This window comes from Camelus ferus, chromosome X (genome assembly GCF_009834535.1).
Source record: "Camelus ferus isolate YT-003-E chromosome X, BCGSAC_Cfer_1.0, whole genome shotgun sequence".
NCBI classification, from domain to species: domain Eukaryota; kingdom Metazoa; phylum Chordata; class Mammalia; order Artiodactyla; family Camelidae; genus Camelus; species Camelus ferus.
The window spans coordinates 2,300,061-2,314,910 of record NC_045732.1 but is presented as its reverse complement, the minus strand read 5'-3'; the positions used below and the strand labels follow the sequence as shown (position 1 = coordinate 2,314,910).

Here is a 14,850-nt window from a genome sequence, read left to right as displayed (position 1 = left end):
TGATGCAGGCTCCTTAATGATGATCTTGCGAAGGAAACCTAGCCAAAACCTGGGATGTATGCACATAGTGACTGTAACCACAGCACTTTGTGAAGTTCAGAATCAGATGGGTGGGAGACTCAGGAAAGGCTTTTTAAGGTAGAAAGGGGAAAGTGAAAGGACGCAGGCTGTGTAAGACTGAAACATCTCGGTCCCAGCCAGCAAGGCACCTGCGTTCAGGATGGTGGGTGGAGAGTGCAGAGTTGTCACAAAGAAAGAAGTGGTGGGATGGGAGGGAGGACAGTTAGGTACTTTACTGGGGAGGGAAATAGTGGGCTGAACATTTCCTGGTTGAACAAGAGGACTGTGACATGATGTGCTTGTATTTTGGAGAGAAGGGTTTTGTGGGGACAGGCCTAGGGAGAACGCTCTGTGGCTGGGGAGTCAGCACAACAAAGAAACATAGAGAACCGGGCAGACCCCAGGGCCCCTGCTGGGGGAGAGGCTGCCCACCAATTCGAGCCCTTGGGGCTGCTTCTGTCCCTTAGCCGGGGCCTTAGAGCTCCCTTCACAACCCAGTCCTGTTGATACTAGAAAAAATAAGTGGGGCATGAGAAGGGCTGTGTCCCAGGCTTTGGTTGAGCCCCTTGGGTGTGCCCTGCCAGATGTGGGTACTTGGCTTCATGCAGGAAAGTATTCAAGGGCAAGCCACTGTTGAGTAAAGGTAGATTTATTCAGAGAGATTTGTTGAAAGGCAAGAGATATTCCACGATGTGTGGGGGTTTGATGCTCAGATTAAAAGTAGGTACACACTCCACAGAGTGTGGGCCTTCTCTGAAACGGGAGAGAGAGGTGTGACCCCTAGGCAGTGCTGTGTTGCTTGTATTCATGGGCTTGGTGGTTTCATATGCTAATAAGTAGAAGGACCAGCCTAAGGGCAAGGGGCTGGAATTCACAGGGAGTTGGCCATTTCCCACCCTTTGACCATTTTTGTCTAGCCTTGGGACTGCCATGGTGCCTGGGGGCTTGTTATTCACCATGTTACTATTACAATGGGTGTGTAATGAAGCTCAAGATCTGCTAGAACTTAAATCTCTTCATCCTGAGCCTCAAGGCCTATTGGGGGTTGAATCCTTCACCATTTTGATGTTAATTGCTGTGGCCTTCCTTGAATGGCTGTGCTCTGCCCCCTTCCATCCTGTCTCACTGTGATGACACAGAGAGAACAAAGGCCCGGCCCTGGCTGTGCTCCTGCATTTAACAGGGGGAGGGGTGGGGTAGGCTGAGGATGACTCTGGGTGGTGTGAAAGATGTTTCAGATTTTCCCACGTGGGACATGGGGACCTGCCAGCTGCACCGCAGATTTATCTCACGGGCATTATCGCTTGTGTCACTCATTTGTTTCTATTTTTCTTTTTTTTTTTTAAGTATTTAATCTAAATTTAATATCAGGTTTTTTTAGGAAACAAATTTCTCTTTTTATTTTCTTTGGGGCTCTTTTTGGGGGGGTAGGTAATTAGGTGTATTTATCTGTTAGTGGAGGCCCTGGGGCTTGAACCCAGACCCTGTGTATGCTATACACACGCTCTAACACTGAGCTCTACCACCCGCCCCTTCATCTTTTTCTTTTTGCTTTAGCTGCCAAAAATCTTACAGCTGAATTTCTAGTCGGCCTTTAACACTTACCCTGACTTCATGGCATCCATTTTTATGACTTTACCTCCCCCTGGTTTCATTTAAGTATTGAATCTCCATTTTCTTTTCACTCTCACTTTTGTCTTTTTGTTGTTATTGTTGTTAAGCTGTGTTTAAAAAATTGTTTAAATTCTCTTTTAGCAGGAGGCTGAAAGTAAATAAATATGTAAATAAACATCACACTTAAATGCTTTTATACATTCTAAGCTGTTTAGTAGTTACTTAAAAACTGGACTGATATTAAAGTTATAATATTTTTACATTATTTTTTAATTTTTTCAAAAGGTATAGCTGATTTACAATATATGTTTCAGGTGTACAATAGTTGCTCCATTTATAGTTATTGTAAAACATTGACTGTATTGCCTATGTTGTAAGATACATCCCTCTAGCGTGTTTATGTTACATGTAGCAGCTTGTATAAGAAAGTTGGGTAACACAGAGTCTGGGGCATTGCTGTGTCTGACTCAGGTTCCAGGTCACCCTGCCTGTCAGACCCCAGGCCCTCACAACTGTCTGCAGGGCAGCGAGTGGAGGCAGCTCTCATCAGCGCTGGTACCAACCTCTGAGTGGCAGTGACAGCAGTGACTGTCTGTGGACGTGCAAAGTGTTGTTCCAGGAGATTTACATGCATTTCTTCATTTATTATTTAAAGCCCTCCTGTGAGGGATCGTTTTATGTTTTTAATGAATAATACACTTTATTTTTAATTTAATAGACTTCAAACTTCCGGAAAATTTACAGGAGTAGTACAATGAACACTTAGATACACTTCACCTAAAAGGGCAGTATTTGTCCTTTTGTGTCTGGCTTACTTCAGCATACTTTTTTAAGGTTCATCCATGTTGTAGCCTGAAACAGTAATTTATTCTTTTGGTTTAATAATATCTTTTTTCTTTTTCTTTTTTTTGTTTTTGGTCTATTTAAAAATAGTTTCATTGAAGTCTAGTCAGTTTATAATGTTGCATCAGTTTCTTGTTTACAGCACAACACTTCAGTTATATAGGAATATACATGTATTCATTTTCATATTCTTTTTCAACATAAGTTACTATAAGATATTAAACATATTTCCCTGTACTATACAGTATAAACTTGCTGTTTATTCTATACATAATCAGTATCTGCAAACCTTGAACTCACAAGTTATCCCTTCCCACACCGTCTCCCCTCTGGTAACCATAGTTTGGTTTCTATGTCTCTGTGTCTGTTTCTGCTCTGTAGATAAGTTTCTCTTTCTTTTTTTTTTTTTAAGATTCCACATATGAGCGATCTCATATGGTATTTTTCTTTCTCTTTCTGGCTTACTTCTCTTAGAATGACATTCTCCAGGTCCATTCATGTTACTGCAAATGGCATTATTTTATTATTTTTTTATGCCTACGTAGTAGTCTATGGTATAAATATACTGCAACCTCTTTATCCAGTCATCTGTCAGTGGACATTTAGGTTGTTTCCATGTCTTGGCTATTGTAAATAGTGCTGCTGTGAATATTTGGGGGAAGGTGTCTTTTTGAATTAGGGTTACTTCTGGATATATGCCCAGGAGTGGGATTGCTGGGTCATAGGGGAAGTAAATTTTTTGTCTTTTGGTGAATCTCCATACAGTTTTCCACAATGGCTCCACCAAACTTCATTCCTAGCACAGTGTAGGAGGGTTCCATTTTCTCCACAGCCTCTCCAGCATTTATTGTTTGTGAACTTCTGAATGATGGCTATTCTGACTGGTGTGAGGTGATACTTGATTGTAGTTTTGATTTGCATTTCTCTGATAATGATATTGAACATTTTTTCATGTGCCTATTGGCCATTTGTATGTTTTCATTGGAGAAAAGTTTCTTTAGCACTTCTGCCCATTTTTGGATTGAATTGTTTATTTTTCTTTCTTATGAAGTGTAAAAGCTGTTTATATATTCTGGGAATTAACCCCTTGACAGTCTCATTTAATGTAAATATTTTCTCCCATTCCATAGGCTGTCTTTTTGTTTTGCTTACTGTTTCCTTTGCTGTGAAAAAGCTTGAAAGTTTAATTAGACCCCACTTGTATATTTTTGCTTGTATTTCTATTGCTTGAGTAGACTGCTCTAGGAGAACATTGCTGAGATGCATGTCAGATGTTTTGCCTACGTTTTCTTCTAAGAGGTTTGTAGTGTCTTGTCTACATGTTTAAGTCTTTAAGCCATTTTGAATTTATTTTTGTGTGTGCTGTGAGGGAGTAGTCTAACTTCATTGATTTACATGCAGCTGTCCAGTTTTCCCTACACCATTTTCTGAAGAGGCTGTCTTTACTCCATTGTATGTTCTCACCTCCTTTGTCAAAGATTCAATGACCAAAAGTTTTTGGGACTATTCTTGATAATTTTTTTACCCATTCATTGATGGATGGACATTGTTTGTAACTTTTGGCTACTCTGAATGATACTGCTATGAATATTGATGTGCAAATTTTTGTGAGAATATGTTTTCATTCTGTTGGCTGTACAGTTGGCCCTCCATATCTGTAGTTTCCACTTCATGGATCCAGATGGCTGGTTGTAAAGGGACTCGAACATCCTTGGATTATGGAATCCAGGGTGGTGGGTTCCTGAAACCAATCCCCCGAGGATACTGAGGGATGACCCTATATGTAGGAGTAGAATTGCTGAGCCATATGATAACACTAAACTTTTGAGGAAACACCAGACTTTTCCAAAGAAGCTGCACCATTGCCCATTTCCAATGGCTGCATATTGAGGGTTCCCATTCCTCTGCCTCCTGACCGACAATTGTTATTGTCCGTGTTTTGATTATAACCATCCTAGTGGGTGTAAAATGAGATCTCATTTTGATTTTGATTTGACTAGTGATGCTGAGCATCTTTTCATATGCTTATTGGCCATTTGTGTATCTATTTAATTCCTTGGTAAATTTAAAAATTGGGTCGATTTTCTTTGTATTGGTCAGTTGTAAACATTTTTTTTATATCCTGGATACTAGTCTCTTATTAGATATATGCTTTGCAAATTTTTTCTACTATTCTGCAGATTGTCATTCCACTTTACTTTTTTTAAACATTAAGACAATTCCTTTATAGGGGAGGTAATTAGATTTATTCATTTATTTTATTTATTTATTTATTTTTTGCCAAGCATGCACTCTATCACTTGAGCTACCCACTTCCCCTTTCATTTCACTTTCTTGATGATGTCTTTTGTAACAAGTGGTTTTAATTTTGATGAAGTCCAGTTTATCTGGTTTTTTTTTTTTTATCACTTCTGCTCTTGGTATTGTATCTAGGAAACCATAACCTATCCTAGGACCACAAAGATTTATACTATGTCTTCTTTTAGAAAGTTTATAGGTTTAGATTTTACGTTTCTGTCTGTGATCCATTTTCAATTAATTTTTATTTGTTATATACAATAGGGGGTTTCAGATTCTAAATTCATTCTTTTGCCTGCAGATACCCAGCCTTCCCTGCACCATTCGTTGAATAGACTATTCTTTCAATGCAGTGTTGTTGGCACCCTTGTTGAAAACTGACTGTAAATATAAGTTTCCCCCCTGGAATTTTTACTGTGTCTCATAGATTTATGTATCCAAACTTATGACAGTACCATAATGACTTCAGTACTATAGATTTGTAGTAACATTTAAAGTGAGTCCTCCCACTTTGCTCTGCTTCTTCAAGATTGCTTTGGCTGTCCTGGGCCCCTTGCACTTCCATATGAATTTTGGGATCAGTTTTTCAATTTTTGCAAAGAAGTCAGCTGGAATTTTGATAGCGATTCCACTGAATTTGTAGATCACTTTGGGGAGTCTTAACATTTTTAACAATATTGTCTACTATTCCATGAACATGGGATGTCTTCCGTATATGTAGATCTTCTAAAATTTTTTCAGTGATACTTCAAATTGTTCAATGTACAAATCTTGTAAATTTTTGTTAAATGTATCTCCCATTTTATTTTTAATGCTGTTGTAAATGGAAAGGCTGAGCTTCTTAAGGGTGGGACTATATATCAATTTGTTTATTTCTAGGATTCCTACACATCAAATACACTAGGTTTATATTTGCTTCATAAATCTATCCACAACTCTTCCCTCCCCTGTGTTTTAAAAAACCAAGACCCAGGTTAAACTACCTGAACACCTATGTGGAAGTGAGAAATGAGACCCTTGGGTGGGGCTTTGTGCAGATGATACTGAGAACTTATTTAGGATGGCTTCATCTTAATTTCTTTTAAACAATCCTTTCAGTGTATATAGTCAGATACATTAAGAACATGCCCTTTTGATGTACAGAGGAGCTAAGACTATCATTTTCAAATAATTTCTAGTGAGAATGTTGTACTTGAAACCTAATTTGTATCTATCTTTGAAGATTTATGTTTCAGGAGCTTTGACTAAAGAACACCTGTCTTTATTCAATAACGACAACTAAATGCTCAAACAACATGTAAGAGTTTGAGCTGTAACTGGAGGCAGCGCTTACCTCTCCCAATACACTTGTGCTGATCTGCTCAAAAGGGTTCGTCCAACTGTTTGTCAGTAGTCTGTTGGACAAAGCCATAAATCATTGATTTAAGGTTGCTGGAATGCAACATATTCTTATTAATACTAAGTAAGCCCATATTGAGTGCTTACTGTATGTTGGGAATTGTCCCTCAGACTCACATGAGTTTTATTTCTCTGAAAACCTTACATATTTCCTTGTTATTCCCACTTTACAGATAAGGAGACTGAGGATTAAGTCTTCTCTCTTTTTGGGGGAGCTCATTATCAATGACTGGAAGTTGTAAGGAAAAAGATATTGATTCATCCTGAGAAAATATTTTTCTGAGAGTCAGCATTTTAGAGGGTGACCACTGAAGAGGGTGATCATTGTTAGAGTGAGACGAGCCCCGTTTTGTACGGAGTCAGCATCCCAGTCCTGGACACGGCACTGTGCTGCGTGGTGGGTGAGGCGGCGTGGCCGCGCAGGGAACGAGGATGCCGGGCCGTTGGGCTGTGCTCAGGCCTGGTGAGGCTTTCTCTGAAGAGCAGTGGACCATCATTGACAGATTTTAATTAGGGGAGTGGGGTGCTCTCGTAGATCACTTTTGTGTTTGTAGAATGCTTGCAAACATTCAGTAGGCTCGGCAGAAAGTGATGTGACGAATCAGAGTAGGGTGGCTGCGAGGTGTAGCAGTGTTCAATTTTCAAGTGGTTTTCAGTCCCATGTTTGTGGCTCAGTAGACGTGTCACTTTGGATGACGCACTCAAGGAAGTGAAACAATTTATTTAATCAATTGAAGCAGTGATGTACCCAATTCCCAGGACTGTTGTGGAGATCCAGTGAGATAACATTCGCACAGTGTGCAGCGTGGTCCCCAGCCCAAAGTCAGTGCTGAGGGAGTGCCTGTGAATACCTGGTAGGTCAGGTGTCGGTGGTGGGTCTCGGTGACTGAGGAAATCTGAGCCCTGAAGGAGGGGTCCAGTCACATCTGTGAGTGATGGGCCTGAGCTGGGAGGGGCAGAGAGACCTTCCCTCCCAACCAGGGGCCCTGGGCAGGACGGCTATGGGAGGAGCACCGTGAAGTCAGCTCTTTGCAGGTGGAGTTGGAGTTGCTCTTGAGACATCTAAGTGCAGTGTCACGAGCTCACAGAGGAGGTCTGGGCCCGGGCTGTGCATTTTCCTATAATCTCAATCCCTGAGGACGCCGAGGTATTGATCGCTGAACGTGAAGTATTCTTTACAGGACAAGTGAATAGTAGTATCATCTCTGTCATCAAAGCTCACGTCTCTTTATTCATAACCCACTTTGTTAATTGGATACTTACAGGGCGGTTCTTCACCGCCCTCCCCTAGGCTCAGGCTCCACAGTAAAGAGCTGGTGAGCCTCCCTCTTTTCCAGAAGTAGACACATTTAGCTGGTAGCCTTCTATACCTCGCCAGACTTAGAATTTTAATTTGTTGTTTTAATTCTATTATCTGTTGGTCATCTCCTGACAGGAGAGACGTTTTACCTCATGGTCATGTTTCAATTAGCTGTTACTGAGAATTGCTGATCTGATCCATAGTGTATGTATTATATTAACTTTGTAGAGTACTTATCATTTTTCTTTCTTTGCCCTTAAATTTTGTTTGCCCCTTCAAGTTTCTATCCTATTTCGGGCCTTATTTTTTTTAATTAAAAAATGTGTGTTAGTAGTTAAGAAAACAAAAGCAAAGAAACAATGCACATGATACCTAAGTTTAGAAAATATCTATTGTGTTTTCTGTCTCGGCAATGGAGTGTTCTAGAAACTCGTGAAAACTTTCATTACACAAGTTCCTTAAAATGCTGATTAAGAAATAAATCCTTCCTTCCTCATCTTTCAAGCTGCACAGCTAATTTTCAAGAAAGTGAGGGGAAATCCTCAGAATCCAAGTCATATCAGAAAGCAGGGATTCTGGGAGATACGTGAGACTTAGAATCCCTGGGGTGCCGGTTGGCTCCTGAACTGAGTGTTAGTTGCCCTGGCAGGAGGGCGGGAGGTGAGCCCCGGGCCTCTCACACTGGGAGTTGGATGGCTCATCCTATGTAAGGCCAAGCACATCCTGAGAATCCTGTTTAATAAAGGGTGAATTAGAAAGAAAGAAAAATATCATTCCTCAAGGCAAGAAATTAAGGAAAGTCAATTTTTGGGGATGCAGGGAAAAATAACAAATCCAAAGTAAGGATTTAGTTTAAAGCTGTTCTGGCATGAGAGTGACCACAATCTCCTGGCAGAAAATCACAGCTCCTCCCGGAATGAGAAGTTGTGTTTTGAATGAAACAGTGAACAGCCATTCCTAAAAAGGCCTCCTGAGTCTTCTGGATCAAGATACTAGACCCAAACAGCTCTCTTCCAAGGTCTCATTTAAATAACCAGAAAGGTTTTAAAGGAAAGAAGCCATAATCATAGTTCTATTTATTGACATTAGTATATGCTAGGAATTCAGAGGTGACTATGGAGTTGTCTCCTCTTTTATGGACCTTACTTTCTGTTTGACATAGTTGGGGAGCTGGGTGGAGGGAGGTTTTAGTCTGTTGCAATTAGCTAGGAAAGGAAATTAAGAAAGCAGTGAAGGGTGGGTGAACTTTTTAGCTGAGGACAGTCCTGTTCAGTTGGCTTTTAATTGCAGGCTCGATGAGTTTTCACTGGAGGGAATTGATCTTACAGAAGATGGACTTAACTCAGGCCTCTTCAGAATGGACAAATGAACCTGGAGAAAGACAGTCAAATCTGTGCAGACATTGAAGTTCACGTGAACGTGCTGTATCCCTGAGCCAAAGATAGGACAAGTAGGCAGCACTTCTTGAGGACAGAGGGGTGGTTTTTAAGGTTCTCCAAGAATGAATCCCAGGGAACCGGGATGGCCAGTTGTCAAACTGTGACTTTGCTCTTTGGACGGTGTGCCCACCAAAGGTATTTTCCGTTTATTAGTTTTCATTTCTCTTAAATACATCTCAGGTGATGAGGACGTGGGCACAAGCATTGGACGCCATGTCGAGGTGACTTTGGATACCTGCCTAGAAGCGCGGGCACAGCTGCGGCTGCGTCATACATCTTGCCGCCCACCCCGTTGCCCGGCTCCGTGATCACGGCAGGGTGGTTCCTTGATGACCTGTCCGTCTCCTTTGTGACATTGTAACCCACCAAAGACCGGAGCGTATTAGCTTGGCTTTGTTCTTTTCCATCCTTCTCTTTGAATGGACTGATAGTGGACCCAGTTATGTTAGCAGATGTTTTACAAGTAGGGCTCTCAGTACAAACCTTGTAATCCCCGCTGTGTGATCTAGAGAAGAAAGTTACATTCTTTCCAAATTGTTTTGATGCACTTATGTGGGAAATGGTGTACGTTTGAATATGTATTTCCTCTCTGAATCATCATGGCTAGAGATGAATGTGGGCAGACATGGAATGTGTTTTCTGTATTTGAACTGTATGGTCCCCTAAATTCTCCCCAGCTTTTTAAAGTCATCACTGGAGTGCTACCTCCAGAGTGTCCCAAAGCATCCACCACTGCCTGTTCTTCAGACACTGTGAGTTTCCAAGTTGGAGAAGGCTGCTAGCTGGTGAGGCATTCTCTGGCACATCTCTGGCTGGCTGATGTGGGCTTAGCACCCAAGACTTGGCAGACAGTAACTAACCACGATCACTTCCATTTCTGGGACACTCATGAAGGATTTTAGACGTATGCTAGTGGCATACGTTATTTCAATTAGTTTTCCCAACAATCATAATTAGATTTTTTCACCTGTATTAATAAGTAAACTGTCAAAGCGAGTGACGTGCAGACTTTGGACTGGAACACGGGTCTTTCTGATCCCTGTCTCTGTTCCCTCCCCGGCCTATCCTTCCAGATGGCCAGGAGACTCTTCCTCAGTCTTGAGTTTCCTGCTGATATTACCACTCTCTTTGTTTCTAGGAGAGGAAAACAAGTCTAAACTTACTTTCCAGTTGAAAATGGAATGGAGAGTTAACGTTGGAAGCCGGGAGAGTCTGTCCTGTGATGAAGCGGTCTCCGAGCCACTTCCACTGGGACGTCACGTCACTGTCTGGGCCCCTTGCTCAGCCTGTGCACAGGTGACAGCGCAGATGTGCCGAGCAGTCCTCCCGGACAGGGCAGTGGGTTGGAAATGAGTTTGGGGATTTGGTTTCATTTCATAGGTTTCTGAGGGCCTTGGCCTGGCACTTCGAGTGGGACCATTCCCTGTCCCACATACTCGTGCTCTGGGCCCGTGCAGACCTGATGTGGCCTCAGCCTGAGGCTCAGGGCCCGTGGTGAAGTGGAGCATTTTAGTCCAGGGTCTGTGGAGGCTCTGACAATTCTGGGTCGTGGGACATTGTCCAGGATGATAATAATTCCTCCCCGAGTTTCAGATTTCCTTGCCTGTGAGCCGGGGTAGTAATAGTTTCTGAGATGATTGTAATGATTCAGTAAGGGGCGCAGCGTGTGCTGGCAGGTAGCTGGTGCTTAAGGAGCAGAAGTCGCAGTCACTCTGTCAGCCTCTCACTGTGTGCTCTGTGCTTTGAGAAATTGTGTGTTTGGTGAAAGTCCCGCCCAAATACTAGGGTCTAGATGAAACGTTGTTCCTTTACTTTCCCTTTCTTTTGCTCCTTCCTTTCTCTGCGTCTCATGTGTAGGGAGCAGATTCCTCTGTTTCAGGGAATACAGGCCTTTCTAGGAAAAGGACAGGATGAACGTGGAGAGGTGGGGCCGGAGGGGGTCTGGAGCATCTGCACAGCGCTGCTTCCCTGCATTTCTGCATCCGGTCCCATCAGTGCACGAAGTCAGCCTTCCTCTTCCTTCCTGTGTCATCAGGTCTCTGTTTTATGGGAAAACCTTTTTTACGTGTCTTTTTTCACTTACATGTTTCGTTCAGATGCTTGTTGCTTTTCTCCCTGTGCTTCAGCGTTCCTAGGAGAGAATTCAGCAGTGCAGCATCCTCTCCGAGCTCTATGAGTTGATCGGCTTCCACTGCAAGTCCGTCTTCTTCAAGTGGGTGGCCCCCGTGCAGCGCGTGGCCCCCGGCATCCCGGAGCCTGGCGGGAAGGCCTGCTACCGACTCCTTCTGCAGACGCTTCCTGGCTACAGTCTGTCACTGATTCTGCAGGACTTCAACAAAGGTTTTGGAACTAAAACATTGCTTCAGTCCGATTAACCATGCCTTGTTTGGGCCCTGCTCTCCTGTCTCATCAGGGTGAATTGTGATTCGTGTAGAACAGGACACAGCAGACTTTTTTCTGTCAAGGGCTTGGGAGTCAATATTTCAGGATCTGCAAACCTCCTGATCTCTGGTGCAGCTGCTCAGCTCTGCTGTTCAGACGCCAGAGCAGCCGGACAGTCCACACACCCACAGAGCTTTATTCACAGCAGTGGCTGGGGCTGGATTGGGTGTATGAACTGCAGTTTGTCCCCACAGCCTCCTCACTATTGACGCCTGCACCTGAGCGTGCATTTGCGACAATGGGTGAACCTACACTGACACGTCATCATCACCAAGAGCCCATACTTGACACTAGGATTTACACTTGGTGGTGTGCACTCTGTGGGTTTGGACAGATGTACAATGACACGTTTCTACCATCACAGCATCATACAGAGTAGTCTGTCTTAGTGACCCTAAAAATGCTCCGTGCTGCACCTCATTCATTACTCCTTCCCCTCTAGCCTCTGACAGCAACTGATCTTTTAGTCTCTGTGGTTTTGCCTTTCCCAGAACACCATACAGTTGGAATCAGACAGTTGCAGAACCTTCCCAGATTGGCTTCTTTCACTTAGTAATATGCATTTAAGGTTCCTCCATGTCTTTCCATGCCTTGATAACTCATTTCATTTTAACACCATAAATAGTCCATTTTCTGCCTGGACCACAGTTTATTTATCCATTCACCTACTGAAGAACAGCTTAGTTGTTTCTGAGTTCTGGTGATTATGAATAAAGCTGCTATTAACATCTGTATGCAGATTTGTGTGTGGACATAAGTTTCCATTTTGTCGAGTAAACACCAAGGAGCACAGTTGCCGGATCATATGGTAGGAGTACGTTTAGTTTTGTAAAAAATTGCCAGACCGTCTTCCAAAGTATCTGGGCCATTTTACATTCCCGCCAGCAATGCATGAGAATTCCTGTCGCTCCACATCCTCACCAGCATTCAGTATTGTCAGTGTTCTGCCTTTTGGCAGTTCTGACAGGTGTGCAGTGGTACCTCGCTGTTTCAGTCTGCAGCCCCTTGATGACAGATGCTGTGGAGCATGTTTCCATAGACTTCTTTGGCATCTAGATTCCTTCTATGATGAGGTGTGTGTTGCAGGCATTTTGCTCATTTTTTAAGCAGGTTATTCATTCTTCTTGTTGAGTTTAAAGAGATTTTGGTGTATTCTGGATATCAGCCCTTTATCAGTGTGTCCCTGCCCTTCACCTGCAGCACCGGAGTTGTCCTTTGGGTCTCAGTGGAGTGTCAGCTCTTCAAAGAGGTTCCCTGTCTTCCCTCAGCCTAAATACTGTCCTTGAATTTTTCACTTTCATTGACTCACTTTGTTCTTTTTAAATAGCATTTCCCATAATTTGTAAGTACATTAAAAAAAAGGCAATGATTGAACACCGCCTCCCCCACCAGGCTGTGTGCCCTGTGAGAGCAGAGACCCTGTCCCCACTCACCATGTCCCATGACAGCACATGTCACATGTCCATGTAAATGTGTGTAACATGGGGCCAAACCTGATGAGCAGCTATGACGACATGTGTTGGCTACCATTCATTGAATAGAGTTTGTTTCTTGATCTTAATTATTAAATCACATGAATGAAACATGTTTCTTTTGAAAAATAAAACATGGTACTTTCTACTTAGCCTTCTGACCCAGGAGGGGACGTTCACCATCATTTTGTGGAGGAGGTTGGGGAGGTAAAGTAGGAGAGTGAGATCAAATAAAGTAAAAATGATAACTATCAGCTGGCTTTATTTTCACTAAGACAAATGTTACTTTAAACCATATCTCAGCTGTTGTTCTGTTGTTTTAAACACTTCTCATAGAATTAAATGGAAGCCCACTAAACCCTGAAAGGGAAATTATGTGCTCAGGTCCTGAAAAGTGTTTATGTCTATTTCTTGAAATGCACATTTTCCCTGCTGGTTACAGAAAGTCATGGCGGGAACACAGCCGTGAGCTGTGTGTGTCTGCCAGCTTCACGGGCTGCTCACTGTCATTTTCATTTTCTTGTGTTGCAGTGTATGAAGGTTTTCCATCAGACCGTTTGCTCAGCCCTTTCCTGAATGAGGGATTGAATTTTCCACAGGAAATCTTATGGAAGAGAGTGACAAGGCACATGGGTTTCCCAAAAAGCAATAGTTGATGTAATAAACTCTCACATTGGTGAACTTTTTGAATACAAGCGAGTTGAAAATTTTATCACTAGGTCATATGCCACAAATCTGTCTTAAGAATAAAAAGATTCAGATTTTATAGAAGAAGCAGTTTGAATCAAGTATAAATTATAATTTGTACACTAGTTGGTGTTAGAACTTATACTCACTCTTACCATAATTGCCTGTGGTAGGAACTGGATCATTATTTATTTATTTAAAAAAAATCCTCAAGGTTCTACTTGCCCCATTCTTGATGCGGCAGTGCTGAGGTTAGTTAAGTTGGGACATTTAGAATTCTTGGCTAGGTTTTCAGGACATTGATTTCAGCCTCTTTATCTTTTTTAGAATCTCTTCTTTGTGTCGGTCTTTGGTCTTTTGACAATGTGGAAATACTGCACGGATCTGTCTTTCCCTTTTTTCCTGTCTTTATGGGAAAAGATTTCTGTAAGACACACTACTAGGACATTAAGGATTTTGTGTGGGGTAAGTTTGGTCGGCTCAAAGGATTTCAATTAATACGTATTAATACTTGCTATTCAGCTAATGATAAGAAAATTATAAAATAACTTAAGTATACATCAATAAATATAGTACAATAAGCCCATCACCCAGATTAAGGAATTCACAAACATTTCCATATTTCCTTTATTCAGACCTTTGTTCTTTTACTTGTCCTTTGTTGAAGTATTTGACAGCAAATTCAAGAAAACATGTCATTTTACCCTATGTACTCAAGTAGGCATGTCTGAAAAATGAGGGCCATTTCTTTGATCAGGTTTTTCCATTTGACTTATGTGCTCGTTAAGTACCAGCTGTATCAGGCATCTCACTAGGCATTAGGAATCCTTGGGGCAATGAGACAGTCCTGGCTCCCAAGGAAGTTAAGGGCTGATGGAAGAAACCAACACAGGAGCTTAGGTGCCTCACCTAAGGTCCCTGCGGGATGACACCAATTGGAAAAAATTTGTGCACAATACAGTGGGATTCACAGAAGGGACTGGTCAGACTAGTAGGGCAGGCCGTGAGAGAGGCGGTCAGCAGGGCTACAAGAGGAGGAATCATTTGATCAGAATCTGAAATCTTTTCTGCCAACCTTCCTACCAAGCCCCTAGGGCCCATCACACACAACCCTGTGCTGTAACTGTTTTTGATTCCTGTTACCACGTCTCCTTCAGGAAGGATTTTAAGGTGGAAAATATTTAAAATCAGTAATTGTTGCCAGAAGGGACATAGAACAAAGAACATGGAAACAACACAAATGTCCATCAGCACATGACTGGATAAAGACAAGGTGATACATATCTACAATGGAATA

The 14,850-nt window shown here is 42.2% G+C and overlaps 1 pseudogene; it reads left to right on the top strand.

The window, feature by feature from the left end:
* The window catches only part of LOC116662135, a 28,470-nt pseudogene extending 13,969 nt beyond the window's left edge, over window positions 1–14,501 (top strand).
* Window positions 14,502–14,850: the final 349 nt, after the last annotated feature.